The sequence below is a fragment of the Rattus norvegicus genome, chromosome 2, assembly GCF_036323735.1.
Source record: "Rattus norvegicus strain BN/NHsdMcwi chromosome 2, GRCr8, whole genome shotgun sequence".
NCBI lineage: Eukaryota > Metazoa > Chordata > Mammalia > Rodentia > Muridae > Rattus > Rattus norvegicus.
The window spans coordinates 124,027,833-124,052,270 of NC_086020.1; positions in this window are offsets into that span (position 1 = coordinate 124,027,833).

Sequence of the window (24,438 nt, forward strand, 5' to 3'; positions counted from 1 at the left end):
ACAGCACACCTAAAAGCTCTAGAACAAAAAGAAGCAAATACACCCAGGAGGAGTAGAAGGCAGGAAATAATCAAACTCAGAGCTGAAATCAACCAAGTAGAAACAAAAAGGACCATAGAAAGAATCAACAGAACCAAAAGTTGGTTCTTTGAGAAAATCAACAAGATAGATAAACCCTTAGCCAGACTAAGGAGAGGATACAGAGAGTGCGTCCAAATTAACAAAATCAGAAATGAAAAGGGAGACATAACTACAGATTCAGAGGAAATTTAAAAAATCATCAGATCTTACTATAAAAACCTATATTCAACAAAACTTGAAAATCTTCAGGAAATGGACAATTTCCTAGACATATACCAGGTATCGAAGTTAAATCAGGAACAGATAAACCAGTTAAACAACCCCATAACTCCTAAGGAAATAGAAGCAGTCATTAAAGGTCTCCCAACCAAAAAGAGCCCAGGTCCAGACGGGTTTAGTGCAGAATTCTATCAAACCTTCATAGAAGACTTCATACCAATATTATCCAAACTATTCCACAAAATTGAAACAGATGGAGCCCTACCGAATTCCTTCTACGAAGCCACAATTACTCTTATACCTAAACCACACAAAGACACAACAAAGAAAGAGAACTTCAGACCAATTTCCCTTATGAATATCGACGCAAAAATACTCAATAAAATTCTGGCAAACCGAATTCAAGAGCACATCAAAACAATCATCCACCATGATCAAGTAGGCTTCATCCCAGGCATGCAGGGATGGTTTAATATACGGAAAACCATCAACGTGATCCATTATATACACAAACTGAAAGAACAGAACCACATGATCATTTCATTAGATGCTGAGAAAGCATTTGACAAAATTCAACACCCCTTCATGATAAAAGTCCTGGAAAGAATAGGAATTCAAGGCCCATACCTAAACATAGTAAAAGCCATATACAGCAAACCAGTTGCTAACATTAAACTAAATGGACAGAAACTTGAAGCAATCCCACTAAAATCAGGGACTAGACAAGGCTGCCCACTCTCTCCCTACTTATTCAATATAGTTCATGAAGTTCTAGCCAGAGCAATCAGACAACAAAAGGAGGTCAAGGGGATACAGATCGGAAAAGAAGAGGTCAAAATATCACTATTTGCAGATGACATGATAGTATATTTAAGTGATCCCAAAAGTTCCACCAGAGAACTACTAAAGCTGATAAACAACTTCAGCAAAGTGGCTGGGTATAAAATTAACTCAAATAAATCAGTTGCCTTCCTCTATACAAAAGAGAAACAAGCCGAGAAAGAAATTAGGGAAACGACACCCTTCATAATAGACCCAAATAATATAAAGTACCTCGGTGTGACTTTAACTAAGCAAGTAAAAGATCTGTACAATAAGAACTTCAAGACACTGAGGAAAGAAATTGAAGAAGACCTCAGAAGATGGAAAGATCTCCCATGCTCATGGATTGGCAGGATTAATATAGTAAAAATGGCCATTTTACCAAAAGCAATCTACAGATTCAATGCAATCCCCATCAAAATACCAATCCAATTCTTCAAAGAGTTAGACAGAACAATTTGCAAATACATCTGGAATAACAAAAAACCCAGGATAGCTAAAGCTGTCCTCAACAATAAAAGGACATCAGGGGGAATCACTATCCCTGAACTCAAGCAGTATTACAGAGCAATAGTGATAAAAACTGCATGGTACTGGTACAGAGACAGACAGATAGACCAATGGAATAGAATTGAAGACCCAGAAATGAACCCACACACCTATGGTCACTTGATTTTTGACAAAGGAGCCAAAACCATCCAATGGAAAAAAGATAGCATTTTCAGCAAATGGTGCTGGTTCAACTGGAGGGCAACATGTAGAAGAATGCAGATTGATCCATCCTTATCACCCTGTACAAAGCTTGAGTCCAAGTGGATCAAGGACCTCCACATCAAACCAGACACACTCAAACTAATAGAAGAAAAACTAGGGAAGCATCTGGAACACATGGGCACTGGAAAAAATTTCCTGAACAAAACACCAATGGCTTATGCTCTAAGATCAAGAATCGACAAATGGGATCTCATAAAACTGCAAAGCTTCTGTAAGGCAAAGGACACTGTGGTTAGGACAAAACGGCAACCAACAGATTGGGAAAAGATCTTTACCAATCCTACAACAGAGGCCTTATATCCAAAATATACAAAGAACTCAAGAAGTTAGACCGCAGGGAAACAAATAACCCTATTAAAAAATGGGGTTCAGAGCTAAACCAAGAATTCAAAGCTGAGGAATGCCGAATGGCTGAGAAACACCTAAAGAAATGTTCAACATCTTTAGTCATAAGAAAAATGCAAATCAAACAACCCTGAGATTTCACCTCACACCAGTGAGAATGGCTAAGATCAAAAACTCAGGTGACAGCAGATGCTGGCGAGGATGTGGAGAAAGAGGAACACTCCTCCATTGTTGGTGGAATTGCAGACTGGTAAAACCATTCTGGAAATCAGTCTGGAGTTTCCTCAGAAAATTGGACATTGAACTGCCTGAGGATCCAGCTATACCTCTCTTGGGCATATACCCAAAAGATGCCTCAACATATAAAAGAGACACATGCTCCACTATGTTCATCGCAGCCTTATTTATAATAGCCAGAAACTGGAAAGAACCCAGATGCCCTTCAACAGAGGAATGGATACAGAAAATGTGGTACATCTACACAATGGAATATTACTCAGCTATCAAAAACAATGAGTTTATGAAATTCGAGGCAAATGGTTGGAACTGGAAAATATCATCCTGAGTGAGCTAACCCAATCACAGAAAGACATACATGGTATGCACTCATTGTTAAGTGGCTATTAGCCCAAATGCTTGAATTACCCTAGATCCCTAGAACAAACGAAACTCAAGACGGATGATCAAAATGTGAATGCTTCACTCCTTCTTTAAATGAGGAAAAAGAATACCCTTGGCAGGGAAGGGAGAGGCAAAGATTAAAACAGAGACTGAAGGAACACCCATTCAGAGCCTGCCCCACATGTGGCCCATACATAAAGCCACCCAATTAGACAACATGGATGAAGCAAAGAAGTGCAGACCGACAGGAGCCAGATGTAGATCGCTCCTGAGAGACACAGCCAGAATACAGCAAATACAGAGGCGAATGCCAGCAGCAAACCACTGAACTGAGAATAGGTCCCCCGTTGAAGGAATCAGGGAAAGAACTGGAAGAGCTTGAAGGGGCTCGAGACCCCAAAAGTACAACAATGTCAAGCAACCAGAGCTTCCAGGGACTAAGCCACTACCTAAAGACTATACATGGACTGACCCTGGACTCTGACCAGTAGCAATGAATATCCTAGTAAGAGCACCAGTGGAAGGGGAAGCCCTGGGTCCTGCTAAGACTGAACCCCCAGTGAACTAGACTATGGGGGGAGGGCGGCAATGGGGGGAGGGTTGGGAGGGGAACACCCATAAGGAAGGGGAGGGGGGAGGGGGATGTTTGCCCGGAAACCGGGAAAGGGAATAACACTTGAAATGTATATAAGAAATACTCAAGTTAGTAAAAAAATAAAAAAAAGAAAAAATATTTTTCTGTGAATATTTAACTGTCAGAAGGCCCCAAATAGTTTCTAATGTCTTTAATTATTAGAATGGTCTTGTTCCTTTTTCAATCCTTTGGCTTTTTCTCACCAAAGGTTTTAATCTCTATATATTATGTGCAGCTTTATACCTGATAGTGTCTATTCTATAATCCCTAATAGTCCTATCTACAGTGATGCGTGGTCTTGAAGAATAGACCTGTTAACATGTATGAAAGTTTCAATGGGCTAAAGATATGTTATCTTCTGAGAGATATTATTATTAAGTATTCCAATGTGAATAACATCACAAGATTTTTCCCAAACATGCACAGTGGTCTGACATCTGATTTTCATTCTGGAAGGTAAGGGCCAAGAAGTGCCTGTGCTCATGTTATACAGAACCCTGAACTGTGCGTGGTACCAAGAGAAAAAGGCCTACTCATGGTCCCAGAGGGTATGAAGTCCCTAATGATCAAACTGAGCCGAGTATGAATACAGTGTTGCTTCTTAATTGCTGTAAATTCATATGCATATTGAACAGCATTTGAAAGATATTGAGAATATAATCTATTTAATTCACTTAAAGTGGGAATTATGTTTTACCAGGTACAGTTTTGTTCAGAACAGTCAAAAAATTGTAAGCAAGTGCACCTCACTGAATGTTTATGAAATTCAGTGTCAATTATTAAAACATTTGAATAATTATATGCAATGAGTGCTTCATGTTAATGCATAATTATGTTATAATGAAGTATATGTGAGACATCAATAACACAAAGTAAATGCTGTATTTACCTCAGAAGGCTTTCAGTATTTAGAGATTAGAAAAAGTCTTTGCCTAGTACTCTGCATTTTGCCATCCCACACTGAAATCTGATCATTAGACTTACTGTTTTCTCAAGTGCCTGAATTTATGACTTTAAAAATGCAACACCCAGCATTCTTAGGAGAACCCTTGTGAACATTACATGTACCCAATGTGGGTCTCAGTATCATTTATGATTATTAATGAGCCTTTCAACAGTTGCTCATTCTGTTGACATTAGAGTTACACTGTTTAACAAAACATTGCCTTATGGAGAGCTGTCCTTCCTGTTGTTATGTTTTCAAAACTCACGTCATGTCTCAGAAGCAAAATATTTACATACAGTGTACAAAATGGAGCACTTTTGATTTCAGCATCATCCTCATTCTAGAAGTCATTTACATGAACCGGGACAGTAAATGTATGTTTGCAAAAGAAGATTTGTCAAATATTTATGTTCCATTGACAAGGTTATCTGATCATGTGATGGAAAAACCCTGTCTTGGCTCTAACACGCTGGTTTCAGGTGACTGTGGCAAGCTGTCTTCTGAATTCCTGAATGGCACAAGGCCTAATTATATACCTTATCCTAACACTTTTCAAAGTTTGTTATACTTGGACACCTTGTGAACATGCCATTAAATAGAGTATACGTAGGAGTGCATACAAAGGTTTGTGTTCACGCATGTGGAGGCCCATTGCACACATGTAATACTTTAGAGCCTTAACCCACCATAAGTGGCAGGATGTTCTGGTACCAGCAGTTGAACCCTTAAGCTATTAGAGTTAAAGAATATGTTTCAGAAAACAGCCTCCTATGCTGTCTGTTCATGTGGAATGGACTAATTCAATAACATGACAACAAAGGTGTTATTCTAATCAACTGCCAATCCACCCCCTATTTACTAACTTCATTTTTATTTAAATTATGACCTTCCACGAGGAACAGAAGTGAACTTCCTATCAAATATTTCAAATATGCTTCAAATTGTAAAGGAAACATGTAAATCATTGGCTGACTATGCTCTTGAATTAGAAATTTACTTGTGAATCACAGACACATCTGTCTGTCTAACTGCTAACATTACCAATAGTATAAAAGTCACAAAATCATATTAAGCCTATTTTGTTAGGTATATTGGTGTCATGTAATTTCTGGTTCTGAATACTGACAGGAACACAGTATGGGAAATGATATCAGTATTTGTAGTTTTAGTTCAAACAGTCTCCTTGTAGATCTGAAAGACATGATGTTATTCTCCAAAAGCAAAAACAAACAAAATACTCCAAAACCAAATAACAACCACGCAGATACTAGACGACCTCTGTGTGTGTGAATCAAAGAGAGATGGGCTACAGACTGGCTTTTGGGGATTGAAGTGCTGTGTAGAGAGTTATGTGTTCAGGGTCAGAGTGAGGATGCTACACACAGAATGAGCTCAGTTCGAGCTGGGAAGATGGATGGTGAAAGTTCTAATATCTCTATAGCCACAGTCTGCAGCCTTCAGTGCAATACAGGAACCCAGAGACCTACAAATAAAGGCTCTGCTTCTTGTTCTTTAAGGCGTCTGAACCTGTATTTTTTATGAGTTTGTCAGGTTATTTTGTTCCCAAATCTTTGAAGACTGGCACATCAGGGTAGACAAACTAGGAGAAGGAATGCCAGCAAAAGAATCAAGACATGTTTGAATGGTCTAAAGAGTCATTAAGCAATATATATGTCTCTTTTGGCATTGAAGTGAATGAAAGCATGAAGACACAGGGAATGTTGCCATGAGGAACAATACAGTTTGTGATGGTGGGCAGGATAGAGGCAGGCAGTAAGAGGAAGGCAGGAAAAATCAGGATCAGAATGTGGGAGGGTGAGAGGCTTCAGATTCAAGTACTGTCAAAATGGCTGCAAGGAAAAGGGCAGCCTCTTGACCTTGATGAAAGGTGAGTAGGTAAATACTAGGTTTGAGGAGGAAGGAGAAAGGGTTAAGTTAACTCCTTAAGCATTTCTTGACCTTTGGAACCAGCAAGGGTGTGAAAGGGTGTGAGCTTTTAAGATTCTAGGTGCTAAAATTAGGTGGACTTTACTTAAAAAAAAGTGCAAAGACTATTGAAAGTTTGAGAAATGCTGCTCTATCTTGCTGCAGAGGAAATTCCACACAGAGTTAATGCCACAAATAAAATTTACTGCCGTGAAGGAGTTGCTCAAAAAGATTAGTTTGCTCTGGGTCATTGAAGATTGAAAGTTAGGCTTTCATACTGGTGTTATTTCCCTGTCATCCTCAGAGGATCTTCTTCAGATCATTAATTCTTGTGGTGTTAGATGAGTAAGCTGCATAAAATAAGCAAGGAAAGGGATTATGGGTTAGAGTTTATAAAGTTCATTTCTTTGATAGAAATAATGGTTTAGAGTAAAAACACATTTCCTACATTTCTTAATCCCTATCCCTTTGACAGTCAATACTGATCTAAGCACCTTAGGCAGGGTCATCAGCTTGGCATCTCAAATGACCTTCCAAAGAACATGAAAGGACTCTTGAGCCTTCACTGGAAAAAACTAATGGCCTTTCAATATCATTTCCCTCCCATTCATTCTGGCTTCATGAGGGCAATGGCACTCCCTCAGGCTTTGGGATCAGCGAAGAGCACAAACAGCCCAATAGAGCTCTATGCTTGGAATGTGGGGAGAGTTTCTCCTTCAGGGCTGTCTGTTTGTTAACAGATATGGACAAATTTGACAGAAAATCAGTGTTTCCTGGTCAGACCCATGCACAGTAAACCATTTTCTCCACTTAATTGCCCCTCCCCTAATACAAGCACACTCATGAATGACAGAGAAGAGTCAGTGGTCTATGCACACGACTGCTGACCATCCTGGGATTCTGAAATTAGCAGCAGGAAAGGAGTAAGAGGCTGAAAATATTCTTTAAGTAAAGAAAGAAATCAGCAGTACAGAACAAACACCAGGCTAGGAAGCCTGTTCCATGCAGAATGCAGGTGACTCTGGAGTTCTATGCCATGTCACCTAAAGAATGTTTTCTGCTCCTCTCTCTGCCAGGTTCTTCTTGAAAAGATAAAGACAAGTCACAATTAAGTGAAAGTCTTCTTCCAGACACCTCTCTCTCTCTCTCTCTCTCTCTCTCTCTCTCTCTCTCTGTGTGTGTGTGTGTGTGTGTGTGTGTGTGTGTGTGTGTGTGTGTGTGTGTGGTGTGGTATGGTCCAAGTTGTCTTTGAAGATCTAATCATGATAGATTGCAGCTCTTGGTATTTTTAAAGTCTGATCTTGGAAATAATACTACATTCAAACATAGAACCACAGTAGTAAGAAAGTCACAAAGGCAATTATGGGAAATCATGCTAGGTGACAGGAAAAGCAAAAGTCTCTTAAGCCAGAGTCACCGGGTTGTTTAAAGAGTAGCTAGGGTGTGAGTATGCCTAGAGTCAGACTTAAAAGATCATGAAGAGGTGAAAGGAGATGATGTCAGCAAACAATGTTAGAGCAGGGAGCACAAGAACCAGAAGCCAAGAGTAGTCAGTCAAGGTAACCATGACATTAGGATTCAGACTATCATGAGCAGCAAAGGACCATGCTATTAGTTTGGAATTGGTATATTTGCTTAGTGTAGGAAATTTTGTTGTGGAAGAACCACTGAAAACTTTCAATCTCTTTCACACCAATTAGCTAGATGAAAATTCGAGGAACATGCTAGAACATAGCTAGGATGTTACAGCCAATAGCCATTGTGGGTCCTGCTTATTGGGAAATGCCACTATGCAGATGGAGCTACACTAGTTCTTAACCAAGTTTAACAGATTGGAAACATGAAAGTTGGCTGATGGTCAGAACCAGTTAATGAAGAATTCTTATTAATTAGACCAGATGGAGACCAATAATAGCAATGCTTTAGAAAGAGGCTAAACTCCAGTGGTAGTGGTTAATTAGTATCAGAAAAATATTCTAAGATTAGAACACTTAAAACAAAGTTAACTGCTGAAAATTAAGTGTTTTCTGTGATGACTTTGCTCCTGGGTTCTCCTTTAGCAAATGTAAAGTTCTCATGCCATGAGCATTGACTCAGTTTGTGATCACATTAAGAAGGGCTGCGTTAGTTTTAGAGATGCACTTAAAGCTGTCTTAAGTCACAGTAAAGAGTGAGAGTCATGTAGATGCCCTGTTGTAGATGAGGGTTCTGTGTTAGAGGAGGCAGAGAACAATGAACATGTTCATTGTTACTGAACAAAAGTGAGCTGTCATTTTAAAAACAGAAACAAATGACCAACATGAACCATATGTATTATATTATCTCCTGCCTACACAAATACAACATGCAGAGGATGATAACTTGTTATCTGATGAAATTTAAAACTCCTGTATTGCTCTATTGTTCTACCTCCCTTTCCTTCCCCTTCCTTCCTCTTTCTTCCCTTTTTCTCTCCTCTCTTCTACTTCCCACCCCTTCACTTTTCCTTCTTTTTCCTATCTTCTCCCTTCTCGCTTTTCTTCCTTTCCTTTTCCTCCTTCCTTCCCTCTCTCCCTTCCTTCCTTTCCTTATTCCTTCCTTCTTTCCATTCTCCAATTGTTTATCATACATTTTTATGAAGAAATTAGAGTTTGTGCATAAGAAAGGAAGGGTTACATGAAATCATGATGTTTGCACTGAAGGTTCTTCAGAGAATATCAAGGGAAAGGATTGGCAGTCAGACTCTCCTCTGTTTGAGAGAAAGAGTTCTCCCCGAAAAAGGAAGAGATCGTTCGTTCTGTAGCCAAAAACAAGTGACAATGGCCTAGGAACCTGGAATAAGGTTATCCTTAATGTCATATTCAGATATAATATCAGTTTTTGTAAATGTTTATAATAACAGAATGAAAAAATCTCACTAATTAAGACATGCTCTAATACATTGGTGTAAATATCAGACAGGTTATAGAAAAACTGGAAATTGTTCCTTCGGATTAGATTCTTGGTCTTTGTGTTGGTGGAAGTCAGAGCTCTCTTTGTTCATGATATTGCATACAGAGTTAGGTAGGGGAAGGTAACCACAGATTAGCTAAGCTGAGATACTGAGACAGTCTGGAGACCTCTTGTGGATTCTTCCACGCACACAGAGTAGGATAATTATCCTACTTGCAATGAAGTGTCCTTCTGTTGGTGGGGTTAGGTGAGTGTGTTACACAGCCTTTCCTAAGTGTGGTGTATTCAATAACTCCTCAAGCATTTACCACCTGATATAATTTTAATATATTTATGTGTTCAGATGGCCCCAATTTATTGTAGTAACATTTATAGAGGGGCACATTTGAAACATAGCTAGTCTATATTTTGAGGATGGTGTCAGAAAGAGAATTAGACAATGTTGTTTCTATTTCCACAAAGATTTGATCACCTTGACTTATTATTTCCACTCAAATGAGTAAACATCCACTTATAACGTAGAGTCTGTTAGGATGAGGCAGAGCCTGAAATCCCATGGGTTTAGATCAGCACACAGTCTTGTCTCAACACGACTGAACCTCTAGATATTGCTTCAAAGCATTTAGTACTGTTGGTTAAATGAGATGAACCCCATAGTCTTCTGGTGCTTCTGGAGGTTTTTGAGGTGCATCCTTACTAGAGAAAGTATGCCGCTAGAAAGCCTGCTGTTGTTTATCTGTTTCTTCTGAGATTGGAAGGAGAGAAATGATTCCAGTAAGTTGCCCTCTGACTTCCACACATACATATAACATTCATACATACACACAGGTTTACACACACACATACACACACACACACACATACATACACACACACAGAGATAGATAGATAGATAGATAGAGAGAGAGAGAGAGAGAGAGAGAGAGAGAGAGAGATATGTTTCTTTAAAAGCAGAAAGCAATAAAGGACAAACTTTTGACTAGTTAAACAAAGATATTTGTGCCAAGCCCTAACATCAGCAAGATTGTAGATACGGAGGATATTTGATTCCAATTTAAAACTTGTTTTGGGAGAAAGAGCCCTTTGCTTAGTTAACTGCAGTCTTTTCTACTTCGTGGCAGAATTGATGGTCTGGTGAGCCTTTAAGACACTCCTTCCCTAATAAAACAAGTGCTTGGCTTTGCTTTTACTGTATACAATTTTGATTTATTGAGCTGAATTCTTCAGTTCTAAGTAGAAAGCTTTTTGAACAGAACAACTCCCTCTGGCATATATTTTGTCTAGTAACAGGTGCTTTTATTTCATCAGAGGAGAACAAGGTTTACCCTATAAATCATGCTGTGTCAGCTTCTGGTTTTGCTGTCTTCTGTTATATTATGCTCTGCAGTGGTAGATGCATACTGTTTGCCTGAATAATTCACTTTTTTTTTTGGTTCTTTTTTTCGGAGCTGGGGACCGAACCCAGGGCCTTGTGCTTCCTAGGCAAGTGCTCTACCACTGAGCTAAATCCCCAGCTCCCAGTGAATAATTCACTTTTAAAACTGACCAGTGTCAAAAACTGTACGTGGCTCAATGACAGCTTCTTTTCTTTAGTGAATGTTTAGTCTTATCTAAGACAACCAGATTCTTTAAATATAAGTCAGTTCTTCCAAATTTCTTATGTATCTTTGTGAAGATATTTGACAGTCCTTGAAAGTGCATGAGATGGGCTGGGCATAACATAGCAAGTTTCATTGCTTTGAAGATTGTCCACTCTCTACTAAGTAAATTGTGTTCAACATGTTACAGTTGTACTGTGAGATTCCTGAACACACTATTAGAAACATTAATTGTGCTGACTTTAATCAAAAGAAGAAATTCTAAGCCTAGAATTTGATTTCCAGGAGTGGAAGTTAAATGGCCATGTTCATCATAAATAAAATATGAGGTTTGAGACAATACGGCTTATGCCTCTGACCTTTGGAAAGTCCAACATGCTTCACGCAATGTAGCAGGAGGCATTTCTTTTACTAGTTCCCAAATAATACCTCATTTGAAAAATGAGATTATTAAAGAAATAGTATACATTAATACAACAATACTTTCACTATGAATACTGAAATGACAGAAATTATATGCTTACTTTGAAATAAAGACATTATCATCCTTATGGGTAACTCTTTCCTGCATCCCAGCCTTGTCCTTTTCACAGGGCACGTAGCAAACAACTTCCCAGAATACAGTAAACTGGCACAGCATCACTTGATATGCAGAAGAGAAGAAAGTTGCTTCTCTGATTGCTGAAGGATGGGGTGCTGTGATCCCTGTGACATAGACTCAGTCATGGTATCATTGTTCTTTGGGAAGAATTATTCAATCGGGTTACAAGTCAAAGAATGCTGCACATATACAAACAATATGCATGTCTGTCCCATCACAAACTACTGTTCTGTTTTGTGTTCTCTTAGAGTTTGTGTTTTTCTCTTACCACCTTGTATACTTTTCACGCTCTCCTATGTTCCCAACATTCCTTTACCTGAGCTCAGTGTTCTCTTTATTCTCTAAAAATTATCACAGAGCACACTGTGAAAAAGACCAGGGTACCTTTGGTCAGTTCGCTGTTTATTCGAGGTGTCTTCTCAGATGTTCTACTGAGTTCAACTGCAGATATGCCAGAGGGCCACCAAAGTGAATTGGTTTCGTGTTGACCTCAGCTCGACGATGTGATCAGATGTCAGAATATGGAGAGGGAGGTCAAGCCACAAATGACCTGTGTTCTGAAGTGAAATGACACTGCGTGACAAAAAGTCCTCACTAGATGCTGAAAAAGTTGGGGAAAGAATAGAAGGTAGCTTGAGAGTGAGTACTTAGCATAATTATATTCCGGGATGGAAAGTAGATAGCTGTGAGCATCTTGCTGGGAATTAAACCTATGTCCTCTGGAAGAGCAGCTGGTACTCTTAAACAGAGTGCCATTTCTCAAGACTGATGAAAGTTATCTTTGAAAATAGAACACAGAACATAGAACATAGAACATAAATAGAACATATAAATGTAAGCGAAAGAACGTGAACATTTGCTAGAAGACTGTCTCCATTCCTTTACCTTCAGTTCACAGCCTGAGTGTCCGGATGACAACAGAGAGCCTGAGAGAGTCTAAGAAGAAATTGTAGGTTCAAGGCCTTGTGATACAAGTCATTTGCCTCACAGTTTTGATCTAGAAAAGTTCATGGCTCAAGGTTCTGGTGTGGAGGGGATCTATGTCTCACTTTTAGATGGCTGCTTTTTTTTTTATTGTGCCCTGATGGAGTGAGAACTCTTATTGTCTTTGTCTTATGGGGGCATCATTCCCAACAGTATCATTTCCTTTGTTTGGGTGAGAGCTTCAGCTTATGCCTTTGTGAGGTCTTAGAGGCCTAATATTCATGCCTATAATAGCATTGGTGTGGGAGATCAAATGGCACAGGATGCTTGTCCCAGCACCCTCATTACTCCTTAAAGAGGTCCAAATCCATACATATAAAACTAGGTCATGCTCTTTATATTAGTAGTTTGCAACCTGTGGATCACTACATCTTTGCAAGTCACATATCAGATACCCTGGGTGTTACCTTTATGAAGGAGAAATAAAATCATTTTATGGTTAAGAGTCACCACAACATGAGAAATTGTATTAAAGTGTTGTGGCCTCAGGAAAGTTGAGAACAATTGAATATCATAAGAATCACGGCATATTCCTACTATAAAATTTTGTATAACCATGTGTTACTAAAACAATGAAGACATTTTATGAAAAGTCTTAGCTTTGGATCTGCCAGAACTGAAGGGAAGATTGTACTTTGTGGTAGAGTTGCATTATGGGATAAATCAGTTACTTCAATTCAGGAAGTAAGAGAGAGAGAGAGAGAGAGAGAGAGAGAGAGAGAGAGAGAGAGAGCTTAGAGTATTTGGAAGGCCATGCCCTTCATGATGTAAGGAGTGCTAGTCTTAACCTCCCAAAATATCTCACCATCTCCCAAGAGTTGCTGCCCTAGGGAATAGTTATATAATATAGTGGCCTTTGGGGAACATGTATTCAAATTAAAAAAGATAATAAAGTATAAAAGAAAAAATTATAATTTAATCACTGAATTTGTGTCAGTTTTCATGATTTACATTGATTCAATCAAGATTTCAGAGACTCATTTCTTTCACTCCACAAAACTATCAAGGACCAAGCTCTTTTTACAGGATGTGTGAGAACACAGCCTTGGAGTATAGCATGGTGTGTAGCTTCTCCTCCAGTTATGTCCTAGACTAGGAACAGAGGAAGAGAAATTCCATCAAGCAGAACTAAGTGGGGAGAGAAAATCAAACTGCAAACATGAGTGGAGAGAACTGGGAGAGGATACGTGGAAACATTTATCTGGTGAAGGATTACCATGTAATCTACAGAGAATGAAGATCCAGAGCACAATGGAGAATTGAACAACTGCTTAACAGATGCTCCCATAGACTAAATAGACATCGCTAAGATGTGCAGATGGACAGCATGGAACTTCAAGGCTGAAGCAGATCATATGCATGATGGCTTGCATGGCCGCTGCCCCATGCTCACAGGTAGAAACTCTCATTCCTACTGTGTTCTTCAAAAATGGCATCTTTATAAGTGAGGTCTTTAACGAGAGAACTGAGCTCAAGTTAGGGTGGACCCCAAATCAATAACACTGGTATCTTCATAATGAAAGAGATGCCAGGGATAGTAATCAGATGCAAGGGTACCATGTAAGAACACAGACAGACAGACAGCAGTCTGCCAGCAAAGACCAGAGTCCCTGGCAGAGACCAACCCCACCGCCTTCTTGATAGTTGAGCCCCTGTAACTGTAAGAAAATAGGAATTTATTTTTTTCATTCCTTTACTTTGCATATTGCAGGATGGTAGCCTTAGCAGATTAATGCCATATGCCAGTTGGAAAATGGAAATTGAAGTGAGATGCCAGGATGCAGAAATGGCTAGAGTCTGATCCACTAATGGCAGCAAGTGTGGAAGGCCTTGGGGGAACAGGGGCTCCCACACTTTGATGGTGGGAAGGTGGGTCAGTGTAGCCCTACGAGATCACTTGTGGGTTTCTAAAATACAAGTGGAGGTCAAATCACAAACCCAGAGACCATCCCCTAGAGTTGAAGATTTAATAACTTAAAAAGGAATATTAGATTTAAAATAATGAGAAACTGAACAAATCTTTTCCACTGTTCCAAACATAAATATCTTAAAACAAATATTTCAACCTTATTATTTTGATCATATATATGACTCATAGTTTTATGGCCTACTTAAAAATTAGTTAATTTTAAAAATTAGTATGTAAAGCAATGGGTTAACGAACTGATAATCAAATGTCAGCATGAATAGTTTTATCTACAAACATTTGTTTGCATATAATTGTGTAGGTTTTATTTACTTCTTTTTAATTTCTGAAGATTGCAAGTGCTTAATAAGCACTTCTCAAGATTCTCCTCAAGAATCTTGCTTCTCAAGATTACTTTTATTTATATATAGGCGAAGTTATTCTGTACAGGGAATGCTGTGGCATGGGAAACTATGGTGAGGGTCTCTGATAGTGGGAGTGAGCATCTGAAAAGGGATCAGGCATACCAATGGGGTGGCCAAGGGAACTGGCCCTGGGCCACTACCCAGCACCATGGGGCAGTTACCATTGCAACACAAACTCTGCATTGCCCAGGTTCCCATGCAAAGTTTGAAAAGCAACCCAAAATCTGTGTAGTGTTTCTTGATTTATTCTATCTGGGTGAATTCCAGAAGTTCGGGGCAAAGAGTAAAACAGCAAATCAATACGAAGAATATGACTGAGAAGAGGGACAATAATCTGTAGATGTTGGGACTCAGATGGGGACAGGGGAAGCTAAACTACAGAGATTGCACCCATATACAAGATGGATACTCTGGAAACTAGCTAACTCTTACAGGAACCAAGAACTAGTTGAAGTAAATGGCAGGGTTTCTGTAAGAACATAGGATCTGGATATTGTCACAAAGGACCAAGTGATGGGGTCCTTGATCTCACAGCATGCCTGGGCTACCAGAAGGAACTCAAGCATTGTCCCCAGACTCTTCCATGCGTCTTCCTTCCTCTTCCTAGCTAGCACTGTAACCTCCTGGAATTGCTAGAACACACAATGCACCGGGAAGCCAGGCCTGGTTGCCCCTCTACTTTCCCCATCCTTACTGTCCCCATCTCCCATCCTCCAAGACATGCTGAGGTCTCAGGGGCATGGAATCTGAAGCCACCTGCTCCAAGTCTGAGTCTCAGTTTCCTTGAGTTTCAACAATACTGAAATGTCACTGTGATAAAGAGAAAGGGACACAAAGGACAGAACACAGGGCTGGGAAGGCTCTGAAGCCACAGTGGCCGAATGGCTTTTCACTCTATTTATCACCTCTGGAGTGACAGAAGTTGGCTGAGAAGTTCAGGGAATGTGTGGGCTAAGGGCTATGCTCCAGGGCTCAGATTAGCATTTCAGGAATTACAACCTGGACGTGGCTCTGCCTCAGCTTGGATTTATGGTTTGGCTTTCACGCCGGAGCATCCTAAAAAGAGCCTACACTCTTTTATACAGTGCTGGGATCATGTAAACCCCAGCCTTGAAATGGGTGTCAAGAATCTGCCAAAACTTTACCCCTTTCCACTCAACACCAACACTCCTTTTCTTTGATTGAAGCCAAATGTATTGGTTTGCCTTCTCCATTCAATGGTTCGAGATCTCTCTGTGAGGTTTAGTCCAATAAATACAAATATTACCCTTGTGAATGTTTTAGAACATCTTACCCTCGCAGTGCTGGTGGTAGATTTTCTCATCCGCTCACACTCCTGTTACGCTCCCTTTAAACACTCCAGCGTCTGCCTTGCCTTACTTAGACTCAGCCACAAACAATGCAACACGATATCGTGGAAGGGCTTGGCCTCCCCTGAGCTTTTTGAAGGGAGTCACACAGCCACTCACATTAGCTCACACGGCAGCTATCTCTAGCGTCTTCGTTCCCTCAGGCTGAGATCGAAAGAAAATTGCCTTCTACTGTCTTCATGCATCTCCTTAGGGACTAGTATGAACAAGCTATGGTGTACTTTGCATTTACTTAAATTCTTATTTTTCGTGTGTGTGTGTGTGTGTGTGTGTGTGTGTAGGCCAGAAGTTGACACTGGGTATTTTCTGTTGCTCTCCACTTTGTTTTTAAGGCAAGTTCTCTTACTGAACTTGGGTATTACTAATTCTTGCTGGCCAATGAGCACCATGGATCTATTGTCTCTTTTCTCCCCATTCCAAGGCCGGAGTTACAGTTACTGCTCTATGCAGCTTTCTGTGTGTGCCATGGATCAGACTCAGGACTTCATGCTTATGTGCCAGGTACCTCATATGTCAGCCACACACATTCTTGCCATTCTTGATACTTTCGAATCTTTATCCTGCACTTCTTTTTTCTAGCATTCTAGTTTATAGATGTGTATTTCTTAACTATAGTGTTTATTTTTCCCTTTAAACTTGGCTCTCTGTGTGTATCCTGTCAAAACTGACTCACTTGGTTCAAGGCATATTTTGAGTTGAGCTGTGTCCTTGGGTTAAACTTGAATGTTGAACTCCATAGGGGGGGGGGGGCAAAGAGGTCTTGGTGAGAACAGAATCCAAACTTACTTTAAGTAAAATATCCCCGTTTCGTATTGGCACATTCAATACTGTGCTGTGCCACAGATGTGAGGATACAGTATCATTTTTAATGAGTGTAACTCAGAAGAAAAGGCAAAATCTGACCAAAGAGAAAAATCAAAGTCGTGGATACTAAAGAAAAACAATTATTTTATTGTTACAGCAAAAATCTAAAGAGGGCGCAACTGCAAAGAACAAACACATTGCTGGTTAAGAAGGTTGGTGATCACAGAACAATTTGCTTAGTACTTCGATTCAAATGTGATGGTTAGTGACAACTGTCTACTCAATAAAGAATCATCTGAGAGATTGGCCTCGGGCTATGTCACTGAGAGATTCTTGATTGGTTTGATCTAGATAGGTGAAGCTGCCCGCTGTAAGTGGCACTACTCTCTATGCAGGGAACCAGGATGGTGTAACAGGAATGAAACAGTAGTATCATCGAGTGTACAATCACAGTGCTTTTCTTCTTACGTTAGACAGCATTTACAGTTACCCTGAACTCCTGCTGCTGTGACTTCTTCACTGTGGCAGACTGTAGCCTGGATCTTGAGGTTAAATAAACCCTTTCTCTTTTCAGTTGTTTTTGTTGAAGCATGTTAGCACAGCAGTGGGAGAAGAAACTAGAATCAAAATTGGTAACAAGAAGTGGTGCTGTAGAGTGATAAATGTGACTATATGGCTGTTTGACCACCTGAAGACTTTTCTGGCTATAGCATGTAGAACTTTGAGTAAGGTAAAAAGAACATTGAATGACGGAAACAGAGCTTGCTGGGTTGTTCTAGTGAGAGTTTGGGAGGCACAAATGCTGAGAAAAATGTGGACTGTGCTCTTGTCTCAGAAGGGCTCAAATATCAGCTGGGTTGAGGGCCATTCGTGTGGGATTTTGGCCATAAATTTGGCTTCATATTGCCTATGTCCTGAGAACTTGAGTGTAGCTCAATTTAAAGATTGACTGGTCTGCTTAGCAGAGCAAATCTCAAGGCAGGAAGGTAGTCGAGCTGGTGCTAAAGCATCTGTAACTGGTAGAGAGATCAGCACCATTGTAGAGCACACAGAGAATGAGAGCGAATCCCATTTTGTTTAGATGCAAATTCATTCAAAGGAAGAAAGCCTCAGCCTCAGAGGCCCCTAGCTCCTTAAATGCAGCTGCCTAGTAAAGTGTTTCATAGCACATAGAAGAGGATGCAGCTGTGGTCCAGGGCCCAGGTTCCATCTCAAGTTGGCAGCAGAACTTGGCAGCATCATCTCTGTGATACTGGTTTTGAAGGCATTAAAGCTGCAATACTGAGTGGGTCATAGAGAGCAGATGAAGCCAATGCACTCTGTGGCATGCTCAGGGTCCCAGGGGAGGGGCGCTGAGAGGCCATTATAAAAAGCTGCGAGGTCGAACTGCAGTTGAGACCCTACGTGAATGTCTGCCAAGCAAGGCTATGAGCCAGAGTGGAGTAGACTAGGAGAGAAGCTCTATGCCATGCAGAGCAGGAAGGGCTGGGCTTCCAGAGCAGTATGGAGCTCAGCAAATGACACTGGGGATCCGGATGATGAATATGCAACTGTGGGATTTTGTGTTTGCTCTGCTGCATTTTGGTTTTGTTTGTTTCTTCTTTGCTATACCATCATTCTCCCCTTTATAAACAGGAATGTTTACCCTGTGGCATTACATACACTGGCTGAGCTTGTAGTTAAGACACTTGCGACTTTGAAATGCTAAAACTCTAAAGAATATGGAAACTTTTAAATTTGGGCAATATTTTATAGTATATCATCAGATAAATATGAGCTATGAGGGGAAAGAGATGGGAGATTATGCCTTAAAATTGATGTACTTGTGTTCCAAGGTCACAGTACAAGAGGTGGAATTGTGAAGTTTAGTGTTAATCTAAATATATATGAGTGTATCTTGTGCCTGGTACCGCTGGAGGATGAAAGACGGTATCAGATCTCCTGGAGCCAGAGTACCAGACAGTCATGAACCACTATGGGGGGCTGAGAATCAAACTTGGGTCCTCTGGAGGAGCAGCCAGTGCTTCTAAACACTGAGTCATCTCTCTAGCATTCAGTGTTAATTTTCAATGTCATAAATAAACACATGGCATCTGGGTCTCCGAGCATGTCTATGTGGGGTTATTTTGATTCTGCTGATTCAAATAGGATGACTATTGAATGGTGATGCTCATGGCCTTGGGCAGAATGTTTTGTCACAACAGAAAAGCATGGACAAGCCACTTGTACTGAGTTACAGATAATTATATGTATAACACACTTAGCAAAATGATGCTTAATAAATTTTGCCACATGCATCTTTGTGTTGGTGTTCTCTTTTAAACATAATGACTATTTTTTTAAAAGTAACACATTCTCTCTAAGAGGAATTCTCTTAAAGGAAAGTTATTAGTAATCTATGTTAATTGATTACAAGCTAAACCACCATGATATGGATCTTAGGTCTACTCTCGAGACTAAGGTATATATTTTTTGTCAAATGATATCTACAGCTGACAATCAGTTATGTGGCTCTCTATGTGGCAATTACCTTGCCAAACACAACCACTTTAGTCATAGCTTCTTTAAGTTCAAAAGAAAAGGAAGCAGTAATTAGGAGTGACCCTCTTCATTGATAGCAAGACCTAGACATGGTACGTACATATTTTCAGACTCATACTTTTTCGCTTCAAAAAATGGAAAATTTTGCTTATTGTGTACCAAGTATTGCTTGAAGAAGCCCAAATCATGCAAATGGCTATAATTACTTGCAAAGATGGTTCGGAAATGTATTCCTTATTGGCCAACCATAGACATAGCTAAGCTTTTATAGATAAAATTTATGGAAAAAATATCAAAGAATGACTAGGATTAAATACATAGTGTGTGTGTGTGTGTGTGTGTGTGTGTGTGTATGGAGAAAGGTGAAAAAGTTAACCAAATGCTTTCATGAATTAATTAAAGAAATCGGCCTTTTAAAAGGAGTCAAAGCACACAGAGTTTGTGGTAATTGTCAAAATATTTTCTTATGTTCTTTTCTAAGTTTCATCCCAGAATGCTTAACTTCAAATGTAGATCATAGCTTATTTGAACACAAAGCTGAGAAAAATAGATGTGGAAATAAGTTTTTCTTTTCCTGTAACACTCAAGCTTTCTCCTTTTAAGGTTAAAAAAAAACCCTCAAATGATTTAATTAAATTCCCCTAAAAATATTCAGAAGCGTTAATTGTTGGGCTTCTCAAAATATTTTGAGAGGCTCGAAACTTAGCAAAGCAAGTGTTCTTCTTGTTTGAGAATTCAGTCCCACTCCAGTGCTGTGGGTGAAGGGAAATAAATCCGCAGAGACCCTTTCTCTGGTATTGTCAATCTCCAAGAGAAAAAAGAACACTTTTGATATTTGTAGTGTGCATAAGTGCACCTAAAAATAAAAGGGGGAGACAGTGTCAGTCTCTCCTGTGTTCTGTAGCCCAGGAGTAAAGAGAAAACCCCACCATGTTACATGACTGAGCCTGTGGCTAGAAACTGAGCTACGAGAGGAAAAGCAAGCTACTGTTACAGTGCAAATAACTGTCAACTTCACAACCATATCTAGAGAGTCTCCTTCCTAATCACTACCCTCTGTTCTAACATCAGGTATGCAAAATACTCAAAACACTCAGAGATTCAGGACTTTCAGTGGAATCGAGGTGAAAGCCTCAGGAATGGAAACAGAGACAGCGTGAACTGTTACATATACATCTCTTGGCTGTCAGTTCTTGCTTTACTCTCAGAATCATATTCTTGACCCCAGTCTCTGTAGCAGATCCTGCTGAATGAGGCAGGAAACTGTATCCCCCCAGAAAGCCTGAAAAAGTGACTTAAATTGATGAAGAAATAATCTGTCTCCCTTCTGATCATCCCAGCCAATATCGAACTTGAAATATAATGCTCTACCCTCACATAAACAGATCTCTCAGATTTGGATAGCTCAGAAAGGCACACCAAGCAATCTACTTGTGGACAACTGTGACTGACCTACTATTCAAATACAGAACATGGAATATCAGATGTCTATGTTTAACCTTCTTAAAGTTATGAAAACTTGCAAGCCCCACCTTGCATCAGAATCTGGACTTAGAAGATGCATGTTCCCAAGTCTCACAAATGGATCTATGCACAATGTTCCAGCAGTTAGAGACCATAACTTATTTAATTGTACAGGAAAAATAAAAGCATGAATGACAGGTCTGTTGACATCTTGATGACTTTTCTTCTATAGGCTTCTGTAAGTCCCACGCCAGGTTGTCATTTCTGCTTCGGTTAACAGTGGAAAGAATAATTGCTTAGAGAAATCAGAGATCTCAAATGGTGCACATTCATTCCCACTCAGAAGGAATGAAGCCTAAGTTTCAGTCACTCTGAGGGTCTAGCTGACCCTGGAGCAGGTGCAGCCACACAGAGAAAACCAATGGAGTTTCCGGATCTATGCATCAAGCTGCTCCACCTTTCAGTTTTTGTTTGTGAGCTTATCTTGGTAAAAAGCACATCAAAATTGCCTTACTTTACTTGATTTTGTATTTTTCTTTATTTTTGATATCTAGAAAATAAATAGGGTTTGAGAAATTCATACATACATATTCTGCGCTTTTGTCAACCAAACCTTCTTTCCATCCCAACTCCCCATGGTCTTCTGTAAAGGTGAGAGTTCACTTTAGTGCTGGCTCTGTTTGCCCCAATGTGGGGCCATATGCTGGAGCATGAATAACCTCTCAGGGCTGCATCCCTGAAAATAACCAGCTATCTTTCCCCTGGAAGCATTAAAATTGCCCATAGCTACCCAGTTACGGGTGGGACTTCAAGAGCCCCTTCCCCATCTACCGGGAGATTTTGTCTGTCTGGATCTTGTCTGTGCTGTCACAGCCACTGTAAGTTCAACTGTGCAAAGGCTTTGTCATATGTGGCAAATACTTTTCACTCTACTGCCTTAGACTCACGCAGTCTTTGTTCCTTTTCTACAGTGATTGTGGAGGCTGGGAGGAGGGGTGTGATGTGACACTCATATGCTGTGCAGTTGTGGGTCTCCCTATTAATCACCTTCTGTTGTAGTAAAATAAATTCTCTGATGAGGTTGAGATTATGTGAGATATGTGAACTTAGAAAAATAATGCCTTCTCTCCTACGTCTATTCCACAGCAAGCCACCTCTCTCATTAACAGTATCAGGTATAAGTTTCATCAGAAATTGGTTAGCTTCTTCCATAATGGTTTTGCTGCTACAGGACCATGGGCATGGTTTGCTGGGTCCATCCGTACAGTAGCTACCAGACATTATGGCTTTGCAAGAATGTTGATTAATTTTCTTCCTCAGTAGCTTTCATAGAACTTTCCAGCAATATGAAGGTCATTATTTTTCTTAAACTTCAGGTGGTTTATTGGGAGACAGGTGGAACTCAGAGATCAGCAAAGAAAGTCTTTGCAGCAGTTTGACTTCCTAATTATCTGTACTGACATTTAACTTAATTTTAGATGACATGTGTCTACTTCTTGCCTATGATCATTTTCAATAGAGATAAAAATGCATCAGTGTTGGATAGAGAGGAAACAGCTGATGAGGCATCTAATCCACTCCTCCTTCCTGCATTCCTATAATCTAGAAAATTGCTTGGTGCACATAAGCATTGACTCATCGTTTCTGAATATTCAACTAACCTCCTGAACTTGGTTTAGTTATCAAATAATACTAGTGTAATCAGAAATAGACATGGCTACCTGGAACTTCCTTTCACAACTTTGGTCTCACCGAATTGCTCTATAGTCATATATCCTCTCAAAAGCACAGATTCTGCATTTGTGTGACTGTTAATAAGAATCTACTTAGCACGTCTCACTGGAAGTTATTTGTAGAACATATTTTTGAAGGAAGCTGACTCAACTCAAATTCTTATGTTCTGCTATGGCTCACTTATACCAGGTTTCCATGACAGTGTTGCATTCTAGAATTTTCTTTAGAAAGAGCAGCATTGTATGTAAAATATTTTCCTTCTTAACTAAAATATTTTCAAGCAACACACCACACTCAGCCTACATGATTTTCAGAACACTTTCTAGAAGGGAGGGTGTTAGCCAGTGAACAGGCTGCAATACGAAAGACAGTCTCACTTGTCTTTTTTTTCATTACTGAGATTTTCATTTGCTGTCCTGTAGAAAGAAACCAAGCCAGGGCCCTCTGCATGGTAGGCAAATGTCCTACCACTGAGTAAGCCCACAAACCATAGAGGTATTTAACATCCATACATATTCTGATTTTCTATAACTGACTTGTCCCCCAACTCCAAAAAAATTAAGTACTGAGTATCTTTGAACCCTATTCATAAATATCAGTATTAGGGGAGGGGAGACTACTATGAAACCTGTTCCAAAAGAAGATAGATTGTGGTCCAGGGATATACACAGCTTTTTATAGTGCTTGACCTCAGAGATTAGGGGGCTATCTTGGTTATCTTGGTTCTGAAACCAAAGCTCCCTATTTCATATCACATCACCTAGAGGACTCTTGAGCCTCCTTCCTTCTCTTAAGAAAGTCTGTGTGGAGTCTGGAGACCTGGCCATTCTCACCAAGCCCCACCCCCAACACCAATTTTCCTCCAGGTGAAATTTGCTCTTCTTTCTTTCCATGTTTTGTTAGATGGTTAGACTGCTTCCCATATGGTTCTGTCTTCGCCTGACCCAGGATGTGGTGAAGGGGTCCACAGACTGTTGTTGCGACAGAACACGGAAACATAAAGGGTCTGGGTTACAAATGAAGTCTTTCTGCATGGGCTTTGAATCAAGTGCCCTCACTCCACTGGATAAAGAAAGAAGGCCCACCTCAGAATTCATTTCTTCCCTCCATTTCCTCAGTCTAATTTCTTTAAGAGTTTGATGTTAGCATTCTTTACAAAAGATTAGAAAACAATACTTTCATGACCTGCCTACTCACAGACCACCTGATGGGACACATATTTTTGTCCTTTTCTGCAGAAGAACTTAACATAAAACTTCCTCCTATCTCACTGGTCTATTGTAGAGAGAGTGGCTGAAACTTGGGCTGCTGCTGTGTTCCAAGAATCAGATTGTGAGTCTAGTGTGTCCAAGATGCTAGCTCTTCACTGCCACAAGGAGTCCTGACCTTCCAAAGACCATGACATTGTATCCTACCAAACAGGTATTTATTTGTATGTCCCTGGTGAGTATTACTCTGCTCACAATAGCACCAAAGGTGAATCAGCCTGGGTGTTCATGAACTGAGGAGTGACTACTGAAAGTGTGATATTATAGACAGTGGAATATTATTCAGCTGTAAAGAAAATGAAGTTTTACAACTTTCAGAAAAATTGAAATATACTTAGTAAAATAACAAAGGCTCAGACAAACACATGTTCTCTCTTGTATGCAGACCCTAGCTACTGACCTTCCAAAGACCATGACATTGTATCCTACCAAACAAGTATTTAT